The following is a 23,592-nucleotide window of genomic DNA, read 5'->3' as shown; positions in this document are numbered from 1 at the left end:
CCGTCTGTGTGCTACAGTAGAGCTGCTTCCGATGTGTATAGTCGTGCCTCTAACCGCATCTGTCATTTTCAAGCTGCCCCTGAATATCTAGATGCTGCTGCTGCTGCTCGTTCTAACACACCTGTTTCCCAGCTTTCTTGGAAATTGTCCGTTCCTTTCCTCTTTCCTATACGGATTCTTTCAACGTTCACTTCCAGAAAAAAGGGGTGTCCCGTGTTGGCCCCTGAAAAGTCAAGGAAGTTGGGAAGTGAATGAAGTGAGGTAGGGCACTGTATTAAACGTCCTGAGTGAAGAGCGTTTACTTAGGCTACTCAGGAGAGGGACGTTTTCGTTTTGTTTTCAGCGATTTGTGGATTATTCGCTGTGTTGGGGAGGGTTTTTTTCTTTTCTTTTTTCTTTTTTTCATTTCAGACCAATTTGTCCATGCTCCTAAGCGTTCTTCCGAATTGCCTCTCCCCAGGACACTTAATGTGGGCTCTAATTATACTAACAAATGTTAGCCTTGGCATTTCAAAATAAGATAAATCTGGCACACAACCAATTTCGTCTGTGAGCTCCACAAGCAAATATATGTGATATTTTGATTATATGTAGATTATATGTGGGTTACAGATCCCTTCCATATTGTGGCATTGATTATTGAATAAGTGAATTATATTGATGTTCAGCTTAATTGATGACATACTTTATTTATGTTTGAGTGGAAATTTCCTCTCCAGCTAATATCAGACTTAGTATTTTTGGATTTGGGAAGTTGTCTTTTAACAGTTTTAGAATGGTACGTATCTGAATACATTGTTTTCTTTTGAAAACCCATTAGGGTTTTAATGCAAAAGAAAAATAAGATTTTTTTCCTTCAAAATTAAATTCCCTATTTTTCCATAGAAAAGATGAGGTCTGGGGAAAAGAAATGACAAAGTGTGCATGTACATGCATTTGGTAGCAATCTCTGACATTATTATCTTCATTAAACAGTAAACTGGTTCTGGGTGGTGGTCTCAGAGGGTTGAGCACCGGCCTTGGAACGGAAAGGTTGTCAGTTCCATTCCCTGTCAGGGCACCTGCCTGGGTTGTGGGCCAGGTCCCCAGTAGGGGGCGTGCAGGAGGCAACTGGTCCATGTATCTCTCTTGCACATTGATGTTTCTCTCCCCATTTCTTCTCCCGCTTCCCCTCTCTCTTAAAATAAGTAAAATCTCAACAACAATGAAAAAAGAAGCAAGAGGTGGCTTGTGATGTCTGTGTTTTGGCAAAAGCTAAGTGAATTGAATTACAATGATTAATGGCATAATGGGAAGAAAGAGCCTTAGCTTTAATCAGACCACTGTGAGAAAAAGAATTACCAGAAAAGTAAACAGGATTACATATATTACATACATACATCTCATGTTTAAATAAGATTATGTTATTAAGATATATGTAAAAATATTAAAGTTCATAGTAGTGATCTCATGTAGCAATAGACTTCTTATTTGCAAAAAAGTAACACCTCAGGTGTAAATACAGATACATAGTCATCCTTTTAATCACTTTTGCACATTGTTGTGATTTTTACAAATTTTACCTGTAATACTTGAGGAATCTTACATTTGGCATTATGGTCACTTGATTGTGATACGTAGTCTGTTTAATCAAATGTAAACTGAGATAGAAAAGCTGTTTATAAAACTTCTTTTTTTCCTTTTAGCTACTTAAGCCCCAATGTGAAGAAGCTAAATAAGTCCCCACTGTTGGGAATTGGAAGCAATTTATATAGCAAACCTTGTTCTCAATTTTAACTTGAGATCTTTAAAAAATATTACTTACATTTAATTTGTCCCAGTAAGAATGTGTTTAATACAATTGATTTTCACTCTTAAGTAAAAAATGCATTTCATTTTTCTTTGTAATATGCTGGTGGAGAAGCTTTCCACTTTGAACAAACCTAACACACAGGTTTGGAAACCCTTGGCAGGCATGCTTGGCTCAGTTGTAAGCAGTGTGTTGGAGAGAGGACTGTTGTCTGGCAGAGGACGGTAAATGATTTTAATACATCTTTTCTGTTGTAAAGGTATTTTGCCTCAGTAAATACAGTCTCAAGTAATTTTCTCTACTCCACACTTCCTTCCTGCAGTCATCAAATTCTTAGTTTCAGCACTCAAGTCAAAATGAGTTTACTTTGGGATCTTGATCATGTCTGAAGATAACCTGAAGTTTTCTGACATTTGGAGAGGAAATAGGGAGCTAAGGTTTCAAAATATTTTTGTATGGTTTAAATTTTTAGATGTAACATTATGAACACTGCAGCTTCATAGTTTTGATTGTTGGACTACTTTCTGCCAGGTGCAGTTCTTGAATTTTCCAGATGCATAGATTATTTCTGAAGGAAGGCTTGTGAGTTACTTAAAGTTGACTTATTTATTATAAAATTTGTTTTCATAAAGTTGCACAGACTAATCTTTAATTTTATTGGGAGGAGACAGTTACAATCAAATGGCAAAATGCAGGAAAACTGTCTGGTAATGCCTTCAACTTCAGTCTGAAGAGAGCAGTAGTAATAACGTGCACCTCATTCCTGGGTAAAAGAAGGAGGGTGTTGCTTCGTGATGAACTCTTTGCATTAGGGGAATTTTATTTTAAAAATCATTTCACTTGTCTTAAGATAATTGTCTTCTCAGTTTCAGCAGTGCGTTTTTACAAGTCTTCTCTTTGTCTCCTTCTCTCCTGCTGTTTTTCAGGTGAAGCTACACTCTTTATTTTCATGTGGTTTTTATTTTGGTGGTGATGCCCACAAATAATGCCCGATAGAATCTATTTTAACTCAGTATTACTCTTTTTCTAGACCAGGTGAAATAGAAAGCTTTAATTTGTGAAAACTTTAGCCAAATTTAAAAATTTGGTTAGCTTCATGTTAACCAAAGTATAGTACTGTTTTCACTTTTCGTGAAAGAAGTTACATTCATCTCAGTTGGTTCCAAAGAAAAACAGTAGGGAAATAGGTTATAGAGAGTTTTACTGTTCTAGAAATAGTATAAGTAGAATGTACTACATACTTTTCTCAGAGGATTTCTTAATCTAAGTGGAACTTATAAATGGTTTTCATCCCGCTGGAATAACATGTATTGGATAAAACTTATTAACACATTCTGAGATGTTTTTAAATTTTATTTTTCAATTACACTTTGCATTCAACGACATTCTGTGTTAGTTTCAGGTGTAGAGCATAGCAGTTAGACACCATATACTTTACAAAATGTTCTAACACAGTCTAAGATTTTAAAAATTTTATGTTACCTCAGATAATAGGAACAAGTTGCAAATGTCCATTCTTATATAAAATGTGGCAATATCCCTGATATTTTGAAGATAGTAACATATGTATATTCTTCAAAAGTTGAGAGTGCACAAACTATACAGACAACAAAATTTACTGAGTTATTTAGTGATGCAAGGAAAGAAGATAAGTGGCACTTTCTTTAAGTGGGAATTTTTAATCACATACTTAGTGATTTTCTGAAAGAACTTTTTCCAGAATTGTTTTTAATTTCATTATGTGGCCTTCTTTATTAGAAAAGATTTTGTGGTTAATGTCAGATTTTTCAAGTATAGAAATAGTAACCCAGTGGGTTTTATCACATTTCTATTTTATGCTTTGATCCATTTATTTATTTATTTATTTTATCATAACGCAGTTTATAGAAGAAAAAATTTCAACGCTATTGTGGTGCCTTAGGTTAGCGTTCCCATATCAGACTTTTTCTTTTATCAGAAAAGAGAAATTATTTTTACTTGCTGGGAAAACTTAACTTTAAAGATAGTACAAGTAACAAGGCAATTTGAGTATGACTTTATTTTTTTCCTAAGGAGTTTATTTGTGAGGATGGTTTTATTTTTACTAAACTCTGTTTATGCAAGAGCTTTGCCCTGTTTTAAACTTTAAGTGTATTGGGTGCGGGTGGGTGATGTATTGCTATTAGAATGATCCTTGCTGTTAGTGTATGTGTCAGATACCTGTTCAAATGAAATAGGCTTTTTTATTTTTTAGTTATGGTAACTAAAAATAAAAATCTCTTGAGTATTTAGAGAATATTAGAGAAGAGGAAATCAGAATAATCAGATTGGTTTGTATATATGCCTACAAACAGTTGGGGAAAAAGTCAAGGCGAAAGAGCAGCGTAATGAGAATAGAATGCCAACATTTTAAGATAGTTGGTGTTGTATTACTGCTTTTGGGAGGAACTAGTGAATAATGTTGTAGGGAAAATTGTATTGATTGAATTTTGAAAATTAGCTATACACTGAAATATAAAAGGGGTGGAGTATTCTTTAGCAGCTACAAATGCATTGTTATTCAGCCAAATATCTGAAATTTTTAAAGCATGTTTTGCAGTCCTTGGAATGAAGAGGAAGTGCTAATTTTTTCTGATTTTTTAAGAACCTAATTCATTCCTGTTAACAGCAACAGGTGTCTTCAGATTGAATTTCCTGAAATAACATTGGCTGATTTGTAGCAACTTTTCTTTCCTGATTTTCTGCCTTTGCTATTTTGCTTATGGTTTTTTTCAGTGTTCTTAATTTTCAGCAGTTGTTTGGGTGGACCCTTTTGAGGACACTATAATTCAATAAAAAATTGAAATATAAAGAGTATTGTTTTGGTGGTAAGGTTAATTCATTCTTTTGATGGAGATTCCGCCTAATTTTGATTTGATCTTTCCCTCTAATTTTTATTAATTCCTAGATAAGGACCATGAAAGTTCCTTGCCAAATGAGGTCTTTCCAGAAATTTTTTCTTACTCTATATGTGGACATAGGTATTTGTTGGTTAAAGAAAATGTTACAGTGTATTTTGGTTTTGTCATTTAAAATGAAGTAAAGAGACTATTAGTATTTTTTAAAAATAAACTTGTTAGTGTGAAAAATTTTAAACAAGTATAAAAGTATTCCTCTATGTAGCTGTCACTTCAAAGATTTTTAGTTCATAGCCCATCTGGGGTCATCTGTATCCACACTTACTTTACCCCTCCACCCCTCGCTTCGACCTGGATTATGTTGAAGCAAATCCTAGTCATCTCATTATTTCATTCGCACTAGACCTCTCTGGACATAAAATATCTTGATATTTTAAAATCAGTTATTCAATTAGCTTGTCAAATAATCTTTGAGTACTTATAGACCCACGACTTTTTTTTTTAATTTTATTTTTGATTTTAGAGAGAGGGCAAGGGAGGGAGAAGGTGAGGGAGAGAAACATCCGTGTGAGAAACATTGATCAGTTGCTTTCTGTACACACCCTGACTGGGAACTAAACCCGCAACCCAGGCGTGTGCCCTGACCAGGAATTGAAACGGCAACCTTTTGGTTTGTGGGATGATGCCCAAGCACCTAAGCCATACAAGCTGGGGCTTGTTTTAAAATTACGTTTTTTATTGTTTTTAAAAACTTTTACCAACTTCTAAGAGTTTATTGTCTTGTTCGGTATGCTTCCACAATATAATTAGTGTTATTCAAAGTATTAAGTATTATACAAATGTGTGGTACAGATAGCCTGGGTCGTATGTTAGTATAGGGGTATCTTCACACACTAAGTTCTTGGAGAAAGTGAGACTTGAATAGAGAATATGCACTATTTGCATAGGCAAACATGATGTGAGAGGGATGTAAGGAGTTTGGTCTCAGTGGAATAAGGTGTTAATTTTCAGAAATGGTGTTGGAGAAGTTAGTATAGTAGGGTAGAGCTAGATTATGAATGGTGTGTTCAGTGTCAGGTTGAATTTGATCTGTTAAGCAGTGAGGAGCCGTTAGAGGGTGGGGGACAGGAGATGACAATACAGGTGCTTTTTAGAAAGATTGCTCTTTCCCTAGGGTGCAGCATATTTTGGGGTTGACAGCTGAGTGTGAAAAATCAACATCTGTGCCACGAAAGTAAGAGGCCATTTGAGGGATCTTAGTGTGGAAATTCTACAGGATTTGGCAGCTAATTGATTCCATCTTTTTTTCAGTCACTTATATTGAGAAATTACACCAAGGTTTTGGAGAATAGAGAAGTGAGGAAATGTCTATTTGTCTTTGATAGTAAACTGCAATTTGTTATCTAAGCCCAGCTTGTGGAAAGGAAATGGTGCATGATTACTCAAATAAGCTCAAACATTTTCAGCAGAAAAAAGCTACAAGTGCCTTCAAATAGTTTCAGGTATTTTATTCATGGGCAAATAAGAGTTGGGAAGATAAAGAAAATTTTATTATATGATTGTAAGAGATGGAACATACTTCATTTATAAAAGAGATAATTTGTCCCTCATCTGCTTCTTATGTGTGTGTATAAGTTAAAAAGGGGTGCTAGGAAACTTATATTTGAAAGGCTTATAACCAGTATATATTACTGTGTACCTTTGAAGTTTAATAATGACCTGATTAGAACAGAAGAAATTCTGATGAAATAGGGCACTAGATATTGTCAGCTCTAAGCTCCCTTAAGGATGGAGAAGGTTAGGTCAGCAGGCGAATGAAGAATGTAGAGACATTGTTAAATGAAAGTTTATTCTTTAATTTATTCTGATACACTTGTTTTGCAAAGGTGTTATTAAAAACATCTAGTTCAACAGCAGCGATGTTTATTATATTTAGAATTTTAAAAAAGATCTGACACCTTTGAAGTTATTCTTTGTTTTGTTGACTCTTCATTAAGTCAACTTTCTTCATCTATTCTATTGTATATTTCTGGATAGCACATTTCCTTTCTGTTGTGAAGGAAGATTTCACATTTTATCTTAAAGCAGAGGGAAAAGAAGATCACTTGCTTCTGGCTTTGTAAATAGTAAATGAATAGTGCAATAATATTTATTATAATTTATTCTCTTCCTGTTTCCTTCAGTAAGATGTGTATTCCCTCCCACAGTATTTAGCCTGCAGATCTCAAGGATTGTCACAATCGAATCTGGAACTATCTCAAGCTTAGGTGCTTACACAGCTTCAAAATTAAGTTTATCTTAATTTACTAATCATTTTAGGTTTTGTTATTATAAAAGATATGATCTACCATAATGTCATGTACTTTTTAGGTACTTGGGAAATAATAAGGATAAAATCGATGATACAATATACTACATTATTGGGAAAAATCTGTTTTTGATTGACATTCTTTCCATACTAAGGTGACCTTAATTCTAGTAATGTGACTGAGCTATTTTTGACATGTTTTACTTCTTTAGTGAGCTGTGCACATGTGCTAATATGGACACTGGAATAGAAAGCTATTGTCCTCTCCTTGGGAGTTTAACAGGAGCTTTAATGTGTTCATTTTGGATTTAAGATTGAATTGAGATCCTCTGTGTGCAGAACAGTCTTGAGAAGGATTATGCATCTTATTGCATGTGGGAGGGAAGTAAATATCAAATATGAGTATACTATTTGAGACTATCTTCAATGGTAGCTGCCAATCCATTCTTTTTCCCCAAGAAATTTTAATTTAATCCTTTCGAGTGTGGAGCCACTTATGTAAGTATCATGGTGGGTTGGTGGTAGGGAGAGGAGAAAATGTCTCCCTGCTCCAAAAAAGTCTCTTCAGATTTTAATAACTTGAATTAAAGTTATTAATATCGAATTGTTAACACAGCATATTTTTCATGCATATAATTCTTGGGAGGGAGCTGATTTTGTGCGAGTGGGTTTGGGGGTGCCTTGGATGGTCAGGAGGTAGGTGCATTGTAAACCCAAGAAAAAGGAGGAGAGGAAGCAATATTAATTGGGAAGACTTCAAATTCTAATAATGGCTACTGTGTATTTTCGCATGAGGCATTCACGGCCCTGGATCCTGTGCTGCCTTTGGCTACATACTTTAGGTTTCCTAGGTTAGGTTGTCAGTACTGATTGAGAAGGCTACCAGTTGTAGCCTTTTATAAATCAAACTATTGTCCTTGTAGGCTTATGCATTTTAATCTCTCTGGCGCAGCACCTGACAAGTTTTGTGTCTTTGCCAGAAGGAAAGGGGAAAAGGGAAAGAGAAGAAAATGATAGATATGATGCTCTCCATCTGCTCATATGTTAGGGTTGTATTATTCTAAGATATTATGGAAGAACCTCTGCCTTTCATTCTTAGTTTTATGTAATTAGTTATAAAATAGCTTCATGAATTTATCAGATGAATCCTTAGAAACCTTTTAATAGGTCCTTTAACCATAGAGTTGGTGATAAATTGAAAGGTATGTAAGTTAGATGCTTATTGGAACTTTTTTGGAATTTCTGCTTCTACTAAAATCTTTTGTCTTACTGGACCTTGGTCTTCATGTGAATTTTGCCCAGAAAGTCAAGTTAGCCTTTCTTTAAGGTAGTTATCTTCCCTGAACTGTATTCAAATCTGTTTTGATCCTGATGAAAACAAGTACGACAGTAAAATACTTTAATATGGGCGTGCTAACCAAAGAACATTTGTCACGAGCAACCATATATTCTTTTGTCGTACCTAGCACATATTTTCAGCAGCTTTGTAGAACTCAGAATAATATGTGCTTGTGTTTATAGATTGTACTTATATGGCACTAAATTCTAGAATTTAAAAAATTTGGCATGATATTAAAGGAAATATTACTCTTTAGTATTTGGAGTTAAGGACTAACTTCAATGGTTTTTCATAGATGAACACAGTTTTCCATGCAAGCCCTTTGAACTCTCCCTCTCTTTATTTATTGCTCCTGTTAGGAGTGTGCAGTTTAGTGTGGGGACAAACTGCCTGAGTGTGAATCTTGGCTCTCCCATTTAATTGTCGGACTTGGAGCAAGTTACTTACCCTGTTTGGGCCTCAGCTTCCACAGTTGTAGGCTGGAGGTATTAGGATTGTTGTGTGGGATAAATGAATTAGTGCACGCGAAGTGCTTGCAATAGTGTTTGGCACGAAGTAAACCCTATATAAGTGTTTGCTATTTTTGTATATTTGAAAGAATTTTTAAAAATCCATTTTTGAACACCTAGATTTTATTCAATATACCTTTTTATGTTTAAGTATTGGACATATGTTTTCACTTGTTATTGTATCAGCTGGAAACATAGGTAAGATATTGGAGGGGATAATCAAAGAACTGGCCTTTCTGGAATTTTTTTTGAATTGGGGAATGATGGAAAATGAACCTGGGTAGGTATGATGGAAAATGGTTATGGAGTGTTTTGAACAAAGACAAGGTAAATTTAGATTTGGTTGATAAGAGGAGAATCATTGCAAGATTTAATTTTTTTATTTTTCTAAAGTCAGGAGAATGCTGTGTTTAAAATAGTAGTTAGGGGGAGATGGTTTTGAGGTTTTGAGTACCCTGGGTAGCATAGGTTCTTTTGTTTGTTTGTTGTTGTTGTTTTTTGTCTATTCTGTTCACTGATCTATCCAGAGTGGCCTGTATAGTGTGCCTAGTCAGAGAGATGTTTAAGAAGTATTTATTAGATAAATTAACTTTAAGGGAAACTGAGTTAACAGAGACAGAAAGCACAAAGGACCCTAATTAAACTTTTGGGATTGTTACCTTTAAAGAAATAGGAGAGGGAAAGGTAGTAAAGGAGCAGTTGGAGACATAGAAGGAAGTTGGAAAAGTACGTCTTGGAAAACGAAGGAAGAGATTTATCAGGAGAGAGAAATTACAAATAGAGATAGGAAGGTTCAACGTGGTATCGCTTCTACTTGAAGAAGAAAGTAAACTGACAGGGTCTAACACAACACTCAAGGAGCATGAGAATCCATACAGCCCTTCAGCTTGTGGTGTGATGATCACTAACTACATTAGAGCAGATTTAATAGATTGGGGATATATTTGGGAATGTAAATCAAATTGGGGTAGGTTAAGGAAGGTAGTAAGTGGAGATTGTAGGTAAAGACCATTCAGTCTAGAATGACTGGAAGAATGGCAAGAAGACATTATATGATAATAGCAGCTTTCATAGTTACTGAATGTATACTTGGAGAGATTCTGTGTGTTGGAGATGAGGAAACTTGAAGCAATTTGTGCTGAATGTTGTTAAGTTTTATAGTAGACAAGACTTACTGTACATGTTGTTTTAGTGCTCTGCTACTTGTTAACTTTCTAATCTTGGGGAAAGCTGCCTAATCTTTTTTATTTTTTAATTTTTTAAATTATATTTTATTGTTTATGCGTTACAGTTGTCCCAATGTTTCTCCCTTTGCCCCCTCCACCCGGCCTTCCTTTGTTTGTTTCTATGTATTAGGTAGAGCTGCTATGACTCTCTGTCTTGGTAGCGTGGCCTAATGTAGTAGGGGCCCCTGTAGGGTCCTGTGGCACAGCCTCTTCTATCACCCAAGCTGGGGACTCGAGGTGCGCCCTTCATGTGGGCTGAATATACCCTCTTATAGTTGAGCCTTGATTGCTGTTGGCAGGTCAATGGGAGGGATTTACTCAGGCCAGTTAGCAGCAAGGACTGGCTCTGACCACTGACCACCAACCTCTGCGCTCTGTGGAAGATCAGCTGTGCAGGGGCAGGGCAGTGGCACTCCAATGTGGTCTGTAGCCGTCCATTGTGTGCGCAGGCTCTGGGGTTTTCCAGGTGGTTCAGGCCAGGGTATCCTCTACCTGTGTTTTGCCTGGGGCCACCCTTCCTGGGCTATGAAACAATCTGAGATGGCTGCTACTTATGCTGGGCTTGGAGACTCCTAGGGAAAACCAAGCTCTGAATCTAAGCTGGCTGTTGCTAGTGCTGTTCCTGGGGCCACTTAGCAAGAGGTACGGGCACTGGGGGCTCACTGAGGCTGGCTATTGCTTGTTTGCCAGGATTTAGGAAATTTTGAAGCATGAGCCAAGACCAGCCATTCATATGAAAAAGCTTCTGTTACCAGCGTGGGTGGGCCCATAAGTTGGCTGCGTTGAAGCCTCAGGGGATCTGCAGGGTGAGGGCAGGGCGAACAGTGTTAGCCAGTTTGATGGAGTCTCAGATGTGGTACCCACCTGCCAGCTCTGTGGCTTTGTGGGATGAGGGCTCAGAAAAGGGACAATGGCCTCTGCCCACATTTGTGCCTGTGAGAAGCTCCCACCTTGATGCCAGACACTTCAGTTCCTCTCTGTATACCACTGGTGCCTTTCGAGCTACTACCCTGATACTGGAGCTCAGAGGGAGTGAGTCTGAGTAAGTCCATGTGTGGGTTCTTTTCTTTTCTTTTCTTTTCTTTTTTTTAAGATTTTATTATTTATTTTTAGAGAGAGGGGAAGGGAGAAAAAGGGAGAGAAACATGTAAGATGAATCTCTTTTTTTTCTTACAATAATTATATTTTACATTTGATTAGCTAATAAAAGCTCATCTTGAGTGCTCATTAGATGCAAGGCACTGTTCTAATTTCTTTACATTATTAATTTTTAAAAGTTCTACAACAACCTTACTAGTGCATTACAGTTTCCTTGCAAGCCATCGTTGGGAGTGAGGGAGAAGCCATTCGCTCTGAGGCTAACAGCATGCTTCCCTGACTCTTGTGTTCTGTGGACAGGGAGCTTCTGATACGTCATTCTGCGTGCCAACACTCACAGCCTTGGCACTATTTCTTGCCTGAAGTCCATCAGGACTAATCCTATTATCCTTTATTCCTTTTTATGTCAAGTCACTGTCAATCTTTCAGGTGACACTTCATGTCTCCCACTTTAATCCTTGCAGTGTTCTGAATGATTCCTATCTTTTCATGTCTCTCCATCAGCAGCAGCAGCATTTTCCTGTGTCTTTGTTTTTTTCCCTGGGTCACTCTCCTTTCTACTTTTCTGTACCCCTTTTAACTGTTGGCTGTTGAGTTTTTCATTTTTTCTTATATGCCTCAATCAAGGGTCAGCAGGGAGTTACATGCACTGAGATTTTTTTTAAAGATTTTTATTTATTTATTTTTAGAGAGAGTGGAAGGGAAGGAGAAAGAAAGAAAGGGAGAGATACATCAATGTATGGTTGGTTGCTCTTTGAGTGCTCCCTACTGGGGACCTGGCCCACAACCCAGGCATGTGTCCTGACTGGGAATCAAACTGGTGACCCTTTGGTTCGCAGGCCAGTGCTCAATCCACAGAGCCACACCAGCCAGGGCCCATGCACTGAGATTTAAGAATACATTTCCCATTCTGACCTCCTCCACTGAATTGGAGTCAAAGAGAGAGGCTGGTTCCCCTGAGCCTGGAAATGGGGCAGATGTCTTCCATTCTCCTCTTCTCCCTAAACCTTGTATGTTAACAGGTTATATTGTCCATAAATGCTCCTGTTTGCTGGCATCTCCTGCACCCCAGGTTACTCCTTATCTTTTCTTGACTACCTTAGCTCCTAGCTCACTGTCATTCTTACTAACCCTATGCCTCTTTTAATTCTTGGTAATTTCAACATATACTATCTATGGTATTTCCAATACTGTGACCTCTTAAGTTCTAAAATTCCTCTTCTCTGATAATCTCGCTCTCTACCTTACCTCAGCCACTCGCTCTGCGATCATATTTTGCACTTTGGTATTACCAATATATTGGACCCCTCCATGATTTTCAATTCATGCATCCCTTTTTCTACCTATTTATATTTTCATTTATATTTTCTGTCTATATTCCTATCTATATTTTCAGCTCACTCTACCTACTACATCAACTCAACAGTCTTTTATTGTCATTAGGACCTGCAGTTCACAGATTCCGTTCCCTTTTCACTGTACCTTGACCCCTTGATTACCTTTCTTCCTTCCTTGCTTAGTGTACATTCATTACCTGCTGGTCAGTTACTGTCTTCATTCCCTTCAATATGCTCTCAACTCCCTTGCTCTTTCCTTCATACTTACTTGGCAAAATATCAGCCCTACGTAAATCAAATTCTCTCAGTTGCAAGTGACTGATGAAAAATACAATAATAAGACCACTCTCACTTTAAATTCATGGTAAGAAACCTCAGGTGGCCCTTAATATTGTCTGGCAGTCATAGCTCATTTCCTTAATTTATTCAGTTTCTCCACTCCTAGATGGATTAGTGCCTACCCCTGCCTTTCTCTTTAAACTGTTCTCCTCGTGTTCACTTTGAGTTTATAGACCTGCTTTCTACTTCACCGAGAAAATAGAAGCAGTCAGAAGAATGTTTACAGGCTCCGCCACCACACCTCGTGTAGCTGCTGATTTGACTCACAGACTTCGCTTGCCTTTATTAGTATAGATTAACTGTCTTTACTTTTTTCTAGTCCCAGTTCCTCTGGTTGATGCATTAGCTCCCATCCCCTTTCATTTACTCTGGACATTGCTCCAGTAATTTCCCCCCTCGGAAATTACTGTACAGCATCGGTTCTTCTCTTCTGGATCATTCTTATCAACACGCAAATGTGCTATTATTTTTCTCATAAAAGTATCTTCTCTTGATCACTCTTACTTGCTTTACTCTTATTTCCATTGCTGCAGAACCCCTTTAAATCATTGTCTAAATACGTTCGTTCTAGTTTCCTCCATGTTCTCTCTTATGCCTGTTCCAATCAGGCTTTTGCTCCTTCCATCGTACCAAGCTTGTTTCTGTCCAGGTCTCTCAACAATGACGTTCAGTCTCATCAGTGCTTTGTCCTATGTGATCAATATACGTTTGATGAAGTTATTTCTCCTTTGATATACTTGTTTCACTTGCTTTTTAGGACACCACATCCCCTGGTTTTTCTCAAAACTCACGGGCCGCTCAACAGTCTTCCTTAGTAGAAGTTCCCTTTTGCCTACTTCTATCATTGGAATATCCCAGGGCGTCGTACTTTACCTTCTCTGTCTACTCTCAGTACCTTGTGACCTCTGCTAGTTTCATGGCTTTGAATATCTTCTAAATGACTCTTAAATTTGTTCCTCCAATTCAGACCCCTCTCCTGAACTCTAGTTTTGTATCTCTAGTTGCCTACTCAATATTTCAGCTCTTAAATACCTCAAACTCAACATGTCCAAAATAGAGTCTTGCTTTTCCCTCCCAAATCTGCCCTCTCATACCTGCTCTACCCACATACATAGGGGTCCTCATCTCAGCTGTTGGGGGCTTCATGTTGTTCAGGCCAGAAATCCTGGAGTCATTTTTGATTCTGTTGCACTCACATTCCACATTGATTCTTTCTGTCAGGAAGTTATTGGCTGTACCTTTAAAACATACACAGAATTTAACTAGTTTTTATCATTTCCATAGCCACCATCATCTCTTGCTGGGTAATTGCAACAGCCTTCTAACTGATTTTCCTGCTTTTACTCTTTTTTCTGTAGTCTATTACACAGCTGTCAGAATTATCCTTTGAAAACACAAGTCGGATGTCAAGAGATTTTGTTCCATGTTTAGAAAATTTCATGAGTTAAGATTAGAGAGTATTCTAGTCTGTTATTTTACTAAATCTCCTTTGTTTGGAAGGCATCTTTACTATAGGCTTTGATTATGCCAATTTTTATGGGTCGAGGCGGAGTTGTCAGGGATAGTTCATGGCCTTCCTGTTTTCTTCTCACTAACCCTCCACCCTAAAACAGGAAGACTTGACACCTGTATTCCTGCGGAAATTGCAAAGAGAGGGTGTGAGTTGGTTGATATTCCAAAAAGTTGCTTTAAGTGGAAGACCGAACCACCCTTTCTTAATAGAGGTCTTTATTTTACTGCAGCCTCTAACCTCCTTTAGCAACCCTTGCTTTGTCCCTACCCCCTGCCAAATTCAGTGTCCTTCTACCCACACCCTTCTGTGTTTTTCCTTACTTCCAGATGAAAGTGTTGTATTTAAGACTTTGACTCTATTTAAATTAGTATTTTATTAGAGCTTTTTTTAAAAAAATTATTTATTCTTAGAGAGAGGGGGAGGGAGAGAGAAGGAGAGGGAAAGAAATGTCATTGTGAGAGAGACACATTAATCAGTTGCCTCTCCTACGTGCCCTGACTGAGGACTGAACCCGCAAGCCACGCATGTGCTCTGACCAGGAATCAAACCAGCAACCTTTTGCATTGTGGGTTGATGCCCAACTATCTGAGCTGCATCAGTCAGGGCTACATTAGTATTTTATACTCTTAATTTTCCTCATTTTTTTTCTAAAGATTTTATTTATTTTTAAAGAGAGGGAAAGGGAGGGAGAAAGAGAGACATCGATCAGTGGCCTTTCTCATGTGTCCGAACTGGGGACCTGGTGCACAACCCAGTCATGTGCCCTGACTGGGAATTGAACCAGTGATTGGCCAGCTCTCAATCCATTGAGCCAAACCAGCTAGGGCTCTCTTTACATTCTTTAAATGTATTTACATTCTTTGAAGGCAAATGTTTTCTAATGAGTTTTTCTTTGATTACCTTTCAAAGAGTCCTCTTGTACTGGAATCAACAATTATATATCACAGATTGTGATGTTGTGTATACATTAACTGATTTTAGATCCTTTGATTTTAGATCCTTTCAGATTATTGTACTTAATCTCTGGGTCTGAAGGTAGATATATGCCTGTTTTCTCAAGCTATTTCTTAGACCTGTGTTGTCTAGTATGGTACCCACAAGCTACAAGTGGCTACTGAGCAGTGGAAGTGTGGCTGGTCTGAGTTGAGATGCGTGCTGAGTGCAAAATGCCCACTAGAGTTTGAATCCTCTGTACAAAAAATTACAGAATATCTTATTAGTAATTTTTAAAATAATACATGTTGAATTGGTAATATTTGGGATATATTGGGTTAAATAAAATTAAATACCTATTTTTACTTTTTTTTTAATGTGGCTAGTAGAAAATTTTAAATTATATATGTGGTTTGCATTGTATTTTGATTTCACACTGCTGTCTTAAACTTACCTTCCTCTCTGCCCTAATAATTTTAGAGTGATTTTAAGTCAGGATCTGTTATATATTCACTAAAAGTTAGTTTGGTATTATAGATTATAAAAGGATTTTTTCTTTTTTAAAGATTATTTGACTTTTGCTATATTGTACTTGTGGTACTTCATATGTTAATTCTTTCTCTACATTGCCTAGAAGAATTTTGAAGGAGGAATTTAAAATAAAAGTATCAGAGTTGATTTTTTATTTGCCTTTTTTTTTAAATAATTGATTTTAGAGAGAAAGAGGAAAGAGGGTGAGAGAGAAACATCAGTTTGTTGTTCCACCTCATCCATGCATTCGTTGGTTGCTCCTTGTACCTGCCCTGACCCGGGACCGAACCCCAGCCTTGCCATGTCGGGACGACGCCCTAACCAACTGAGCTACCCAGCCAGGGCATCTTGCATTTACTTGTTAATATTAGGACTATTAATAATACATTTTACAGTTCTTCTGTTTTTAACATATTAATTTTAAAGCTTGAGGTAAAGGCAATTTCTATATGATAAAAAAGAAAATGGCTTGAAAATTTTACATAATGAGGAAAGAGGTCTTGTCTGTTTGAACATAAAGCCCAGTAAACATATAAATAAGCAAAAACACCTGCATTGAGTCAGTTTGCTGACACAGGTTTTATAAACTTTATAAACATGGACCTTAGCAGCCACTACTGCTGTTTTCCCTCTCGTGTTATAATACTTTAAAGATTTAAGTTTATGGTTGTATTTTTATTACCTTTTTTGATGTGTTGGAAAAAGATTTATGTTGGGTTCAATGAATACTTTTTAAGGTTAAGCCTTGAACTGTGTGTTTAAACCAAATGGTATATGGTTTGGATCTGGTTAGTTTTTAAGTGAACAACTGATTATTTGGTAGCTGTGGACTATTTAAATGGAGATATTTACTTCTGAATTCTAAAATACATTTCACAGCAATTCGTGTCTTGTTGTTACTGTAAAGGCATTAACAAAAATGACTTTGTTAGGCTTTGAAAATAATTTATTTACTGGAGAACTATTATTTGTATTATTCTTACTCAGAGTGTCCTCAGTACATACTTAGGTATTGAAAATTTTAAAAGCACATTCGCAAGAAGAGTGCACAAGAAGTAAAAACATTTGGGCCTACAAGCTTGAGTCCTTTTTTTAAATGATTGGATTTGATAAAGAGGTTTTATAAACAAACATTTGTGGAGAAGAAGATATCTAGGGAGAAAAGAATCACAAAAATACGCATAATAGGATTGTGGGGCAAAGAAGAAAAGTGAGCTTACTAAATTCACATTCCTAGATGGGTAACTTTTCCCAGGCTCTCATAGACAGACACAAACTTTTGCTACTCATCGATTTTCTGGATATTAGAATATCGTCTTTAACTTTTTAAAAAATTTTATAGTTATTCAATTACAGTTGTGTGCCTTTTCTCCCCATCCCTCCACCCCACCCCAGCTGAACCCCCCTCCCTCCCCCACCTCTACCCTCCCCCTTGATTTTGTCCATGTGTCCTTTATAGTAGTTCCTGTAATCCCTTCTCCTCACTGTCCCCTCTCCACTCCCCCTGACCATTGTTAGATTGTTCTTAACTTCAGTGTCTCTGGTTATATTTTGTTTCCTTTTTTCTTCTATTTATTATGTTCCAGTTAAAGGTGAGATCATATGGTATTTGTCCCTCACTGTCTGACTTATTTCACTTAGCATAATGCTCTCCAGTTCCATCCATGCTGTGGCAAAGGGTATAAGCTCCTTTCTCTGTGCTGCGTAGATTCCATTGTGTAAATATACCATAGTTTTTGGATCCACTCGTTTGCTGATGGGCACTTAGGTTGCTTCAGCATCACTAGCCATCAGAGAGATGCAAATTAAAACCACAATGAGGTACCGTCTCACACCAGTCAGAGTGGCCAACATAAACAAATCCACAAACAAATGTTGGAGAGGATGTGGAGAAAAGGGAACCCTAGTGCACTGTTGGTGGGAATGCAGACTGGTGCGGCCACTGTGGAAAACAGTATGGAATTTCCTCAGAAAACTAAAAATGGAACTGCCCTTTGACCCAGCAATTCCACTGCTGGGATTATACCCTAAGAACCCTGAAACACCAATCCAAAAGAACCTGTGCACCCCAGTGTTCATAGCCTCACAATTCACAATAGCATATCGTCTTTAACTTTTTGATTCCTCCTAAGCTTTAAGGATTTCTCATGGCTGTGTAGATAGACTAAGGTTTAGATTGATCCATAAGAATAATTTCTGAATCCACCTATATTGTGTATATCAAGTTTTGTGGGTTTTTTTAATTACTGGGCAATATTTCGTGGTGTTGATGTACCACATTTTTGTTTAACCATTTACCTGTTGGATATTTGCAGGGTTTTTTTGGTTTATGGCTCTTATTAATAGAGCTGTTAATGAATATTTATGTGCAGCTTTTTGTGTGAACGTAAGTTTCTTGCTCTGGGATAAATGCGCAAGAGCACAATATTGGGTCATCTGGTAAGTGCCTATTTAGTTTTCTAAAAACTGCAAGATTATTTGCTGAAGTTGCTGTGTGATTTTGTGTTCCCACAGGGATTGGATGGGTTTCTCTGCATTCTGCTTAGAATAGGTGTTATCCCTGTTTCTTATTGCAGTCATTCAGATAGATTTCTTAGGCAGACACCTAGATAGGGAAATGATATCTTATTATAGCTTTATTTGCACTCCATAATGGCTAAATATATAGCACATTTTAAAAAATGTTTTTATTGGCTATCTTTATATCCTCTTGGATAGAATGTCTGTTTATGTCTTTTGCCCATTTTGTAATAGGACTTTTTTCTTGCACTTGAGTTTTGAGAGTTCTTTATATATTCTAGATACAATTTCTTTGTCAAATATGTGGTTTGCAAATATTTTCTCCCAGTCTTTACCTTTTTTCATTCTCTTCATGGGCTATTCAGAGAGAGAGTTTTTAATTTTGGCAAGACCCATTATGTCACTTCTTCCTTTTATGTATTGTGCCTTTGGGTCAAGTCTAAGAACTTGAATTCTTTTGAAAGGAGTTTTTTAAAAAGAGTTTATTTATTTATTTTTAGAGAGAGAGGGAGGAAGGGAGGAAGAGAAGGAGAGAAACATCTATGTGTGAGAGAAACCTCCCTCAGTTGCCTCTCACAAGCCGGCAACCAGGGACCTGGCCTGCAACACTGGCATGTGCCCTGCCCTGACTGGGAATTGAACCCTCAACCTTTCAGTTTGCAGGCCTGCACTCAGTACATTGAGCCACACCATCCAGGGCTTTTTCTAAAAATTTTGTAGTTTTACATTTTGCATTTAAGTTTGTGATCCATTTAGAGCTAATATTTGCATAAGATAAGAGATTGAGGTTCTTTTTTTTCTTTTTAAGTCCATTTGCTCCAACACCATTTGCTTGAAAGACTCTTTTCTCCATTGAATTGCTTGTGTACTATTGTCAAAAATCAGTTGGGTTTATTTGTGTGAACCTGTTTCTGGGTTCTCTGTTCTATTTCATACATTTGTATGTCTGTCTCTTCATCAATACCAGACTGTTTTGATTACAGTAGCTAAGTAGTAAGCTAAAACATCAGGAAGAGTGATTCCTACCACTTGATTCATATTTTTCAAATTTGTTTCACATCTTGTAGGACCTCTTCCTTTCCACACAAATTTTAGAATAAGCTTTTATCTATACCAGCAAGAAATCTTTCTGGGCTTTTGCCAGGAATTACATTAACACCTATAGATCAAGTCGGAGAATATCCTATTTTTACTGTGTTATGCCTTCCAGTTAGTGATCATGGTCTCTAAAGTTATTTAGATCTTTGATTTCATTGATCAGCATTTTGTAATTTTCAATATACAGATCCTGCACATTTTTTTAAAGATTTATGTCTGAGTATTTCATTTTCTTTGGAGCAACTATAAATAGCATTGTATTTGTAATTTAGGTTTTCACATATTTATTGTTAGTATATAGGAATGTGATTGATTTTTGTGTATTAACTTTGTATCCTGACCTTGCAGAGCTCACTTACTAATTCTAGGGGATTTTTTGGTAGGTTTCTTGGTATTTTCTAGGTAGAATGTCTTGTCATCAGTTTTTTTTTTTTTCTTGTGTTCCAATCTGTTAGATTTCTATTTCTTTTTCTGACTTTTTTTTGCTGGCTAGAGCTTCCATAACTGCATTGAATAAGATTGATGAGAACAGCCATCCATGGCTCATACTTGAGTGTGGGGAAGTAAGCATTAGTTTTAACTATTAGGTTGTGATGATAGCTGTGAGATTTTTATGGATGTCTTTTATCGAATTGAGGAAGTTCCCCTCTATTCCTAGTTTACTGAGAATTTTATTGTGAATTTTGTCAAATGTTTTTTCTGTCAATTGATAGTATCACTTAATTTTTCTTACCACTTTGATATAGTAGATTACATTGCTTGATTGTGTTTATTTAAATATTTTTAAGTGATTTTAGAGAGAAAAAGGAAGGGGGGTATAGAGAAACATTGATTTGTTGTCCTACTTACTTATATTGATTCTTGTATGTGCTCTGACTGGGATCGAACCCACAACCTTGGTACATAGGGACGATGCTCTAACCAACTGAGCTACCAGACCAGGGCTTGATCGATATGCAAATGTTGAATCAGCCTTGAAATCCCAATAATGTTTTTATACATTGCTGGATTTATTTACTAATATTTTGTTCAAGATTTTGCATCTCGGTTCATTGGTTTGAAGTTTTTGTTTTTGTTCTTTGGTACTGTGTTTGTCTGGTTTTGGTGCCAGAGTAATATTGGGCTCATAAAATGACTTGGGAAGTATTCCTTCCTTTTTGCTGGAAGAGATAGTGTAATAGTAGAGTTAAACCTTTAAATTTTTGATAAAATTCTCCAGTGAAGCCGTCTGGACCAGGAGATTTATTTTTCCTGAGTTTTTAAACTATGAATTCAGTTTATTTATTGGTTATAGTACTATTCAGATTATCTGTTTCATTCTCTTTTTTTTAAGAAATTTTTTCATATGTTTATTGATTTTACAGAGAGAGGAAGGGGGGGTTAGAGACAGAGAGAGAGGAAGAAACATCTATGTGAGAGAGAGAATCAGCAATCTGTTGCCTCCCGTATGCACCCCAATCAGGGATCAAACCTATAACCAAAGCAAGTGCTCCAGCCAGAGATGGAACTCTCAGCCTATTGGTGTACGGGACCGTGTTCCAAACAACTGAGCCAGTCAGCCAGGGCTTATCTGTTTCATCTTGATTGAGTTTGGGTAATGTGTGGTACTGAAGACTTGGTCCAATTGTTCTAAGTTGTTGAATTTTGAGTATAAAGTTATTCTTAGTATTCCTTATTGTCCTTTTAATGGCTGAGGAATCTCTGTTGATAATCTCCTATTTCATTCTCATATTTATGATTCCTGATTTTTGCCTTTTTATCTTTGTCAGTCTTACTGGAAGTTTATTAATTTAAATTTTTATTACGAAGAACCAGCTTTTTGTTTAATTTTTTCTCTTTCAGTTTTATTGATCTCTGCCCTTTATTTTTTCCTTCCTTCTGTTTGCTTTGAGTTTATTTTCCTCTTCTTTTTGTAATTTCTTGATGTAGGACCTAAGATTATTGATAGAAGACCTTCCTGCCCTGGCTAGGAAGTTCTGTTGGTTAGAGTATTGTCCTGATATGCCAAGGTTGCAGGTTTGATCTCCAGTCAGGGTACATGCAAGAATCAACCAATGAATGCATAAATAAGTGGAACAACAAATTGATCTCTCTCTCTCCCCCTCCCCATTCCTCTCTCTCTAAAATTAAATCAATGAATTAAAAGAAAAAAAGACCTTCCTTTTTCTCTAATGAAAGCATTTTTAATGCTATAAATTTTCCTCTGGGTACTGCTTTGGCTGCATTTGACAAATTTTAATGTGCTGTATTTTCATTTTTCTTAGCTCTATGTATTATAAAATTTTTCTTTGCGACTTCCTGTTTGGCGCATGGATTATTCATTAGTGTGTTGTTAAGTTTCCAAGTGTGTGGAGTTCTGTTGAATTCTAGTTGGAATCCATTAAGGTCAGAGAATACTTTCTACTTTCCCTCTGCTTGCTGCCCCATCTATTCTGTTTGGTTCATGTTCCTTATTATTGGTTTGTGCAGCATCATTAGCAATTACTTTCTTTTTCTTCTTATTTCTTTCCTGTATTCTTTATTTCCTATAATTTCTTTATTTTCCTGTCTCATTTGACATTTTCTATAGATTTAAACAAAATTTAGTATTCTTTGTTCTAAACAGTGACTAGTTTTTATCTTGGCAATATAATTTGTGTTTACAGTAGTGGGAAATAGACCTTGAAATTTTTACTAGTACAAGGTGGAATATCGTGGTATGTTTTTGCTATTCTTTTAAAAGGTACCCACATAGTATGATTCTCTGGATAAACTTTGCAAAATAGAAATTATATGCTAAGCATTGCTAGGCTTTACCTGGGAAGCAGATTTGTGTTGTCAAAGCACCTCATGGGACACAGGATGAACACCTTGGCTCTAATAGTATAGGGCTGCAGATACCAGGTGTTTAATGGAGAAGTATTGTAGGAATTGTGGGAAAAAGGTTAAAGAATGTGGACAGGATTCATTTGTGTGGCTTTGTGAAGAGATAATACTTGAATGAGTGGTAGGTGCAGTGGGAAAAGACGTCGAAGCGAAACTGGAGAACAGTATCTCTATAAAGTAACGGAACCAAGTGAGCACGGCCTGTAGGAAGGAGAGTGTGGAGGGCGTTCTGTGAGGCTGTAGGGCTATGCAGTGCTCCAAAGGCAAAGAGAGAGGGTTCCTGAGCACCGAGAAAGAATTCAAATTTGAACTGGAGGTGATGGCTGATTTAAAAGTTCTTAATCTGAAGAGCGACTTGAAGGATGAAGTTAAAGCATTAACATAACTGGGAGCTTTCTAGAAATGCAAAATTTAATACCTACCTCAGACCTAGAGAATCAGAATCTTTGTTTTTCACATGATACTCAGGATTTGTATGCATGATCAGGTTTGATAAGCACTGGTCTGAGGGGCAGTTACTCCCACAGAGCTGTGTGCAAATTGGATTCTAGAGGAAAGAGATTTCACTTAGGAAATTATATTAATTATCCAGGTGAATTGGAGATGAAAGGGCATGTAAGAGAAAGTTAATAAAGAGGAATATAAGCAATGGAAATTAGTGACCAGGGCCTAGAGAGTGCAGGAGAGTGCTGGATGGAAGATTGCGATCAAATTTTGGAACTGGGCAACCGAAAAATGGGTGGGTCCTTGACAGGAAAGACAAAGCCTGGGTGGCATAAAAAAGCTATGATTATTTTTTACACCCCACCAGAACTTTTGTTAACAGAAAATCAGCATGGTAATAACACTGGAGAAAATCTTTTAAAAAAGCAATGAAAAAACCTCAAAATTCCTAAATCCTAAAATAAGTAGTATTTTCATTTTTTGCATGTTATCTTGATTTCTTATTAATTTATGAACTTGTTTTTATATTGTTCTTATTAGTGTAAAGCTGTTTCCTGTAATTAAAAAAAATAACAATGATTCCACTATTTCCACTTTAGATTGGTAAGGATTAAAATGTGTGGTTCTGATAGATCTTAGAGTACAGATTGGTGCAGATTGGTACAATTGGTGCATTGCAAAACTGTCCTTTTAAAGGACAGTTTGGCAATGTTGTCAAAGCTAAAAATTACACATACCGTGCCTGATCCAGCCATTTAATTTCTAGGAATTTGTTCGACAAATATACTGGCCCTAGGTCAATAAATCCATATGTTAAATTGTCAGCTTTACCAGTTCTGAGTATCAGTGTATTCAGGAAAATATTTT

General features: G+C 36.8%; 1 protein-coding gene across 6 annotated transcripts in view; it reads left to right on the top strand.

Moving 5' to 3' along the window:
- The window catches only part of CNOT4 (CCR4-NOT transcription complex subunit 4), a 138,603-nt gene that overhangs the window by 793 nt on the left and 114,218 nt on the right, over positions 1-23,592 (top strand). The window lies entirely within an intron of this gene.

Source organism: Desmodus rotundus, chromosome 6 (assembly GCF_022682495.2).
Source record: "Desmodus rotundus isolate HL8 chromosome 6, HLdesRot8A.1, whole genome shotgun sequence".
Taxonomy (NCBI): domain Eukaryota; kingdom Metazoa; phylum Chordata; class Mammalia; order Chiroptera; family Phyllostomidae; genus Desmodus; species Desmodus rotundus.
Note: the sequence above shows the minus strand (reverse complement) of the source record. Positions and strands in the feature narration are given on the sequence as shown.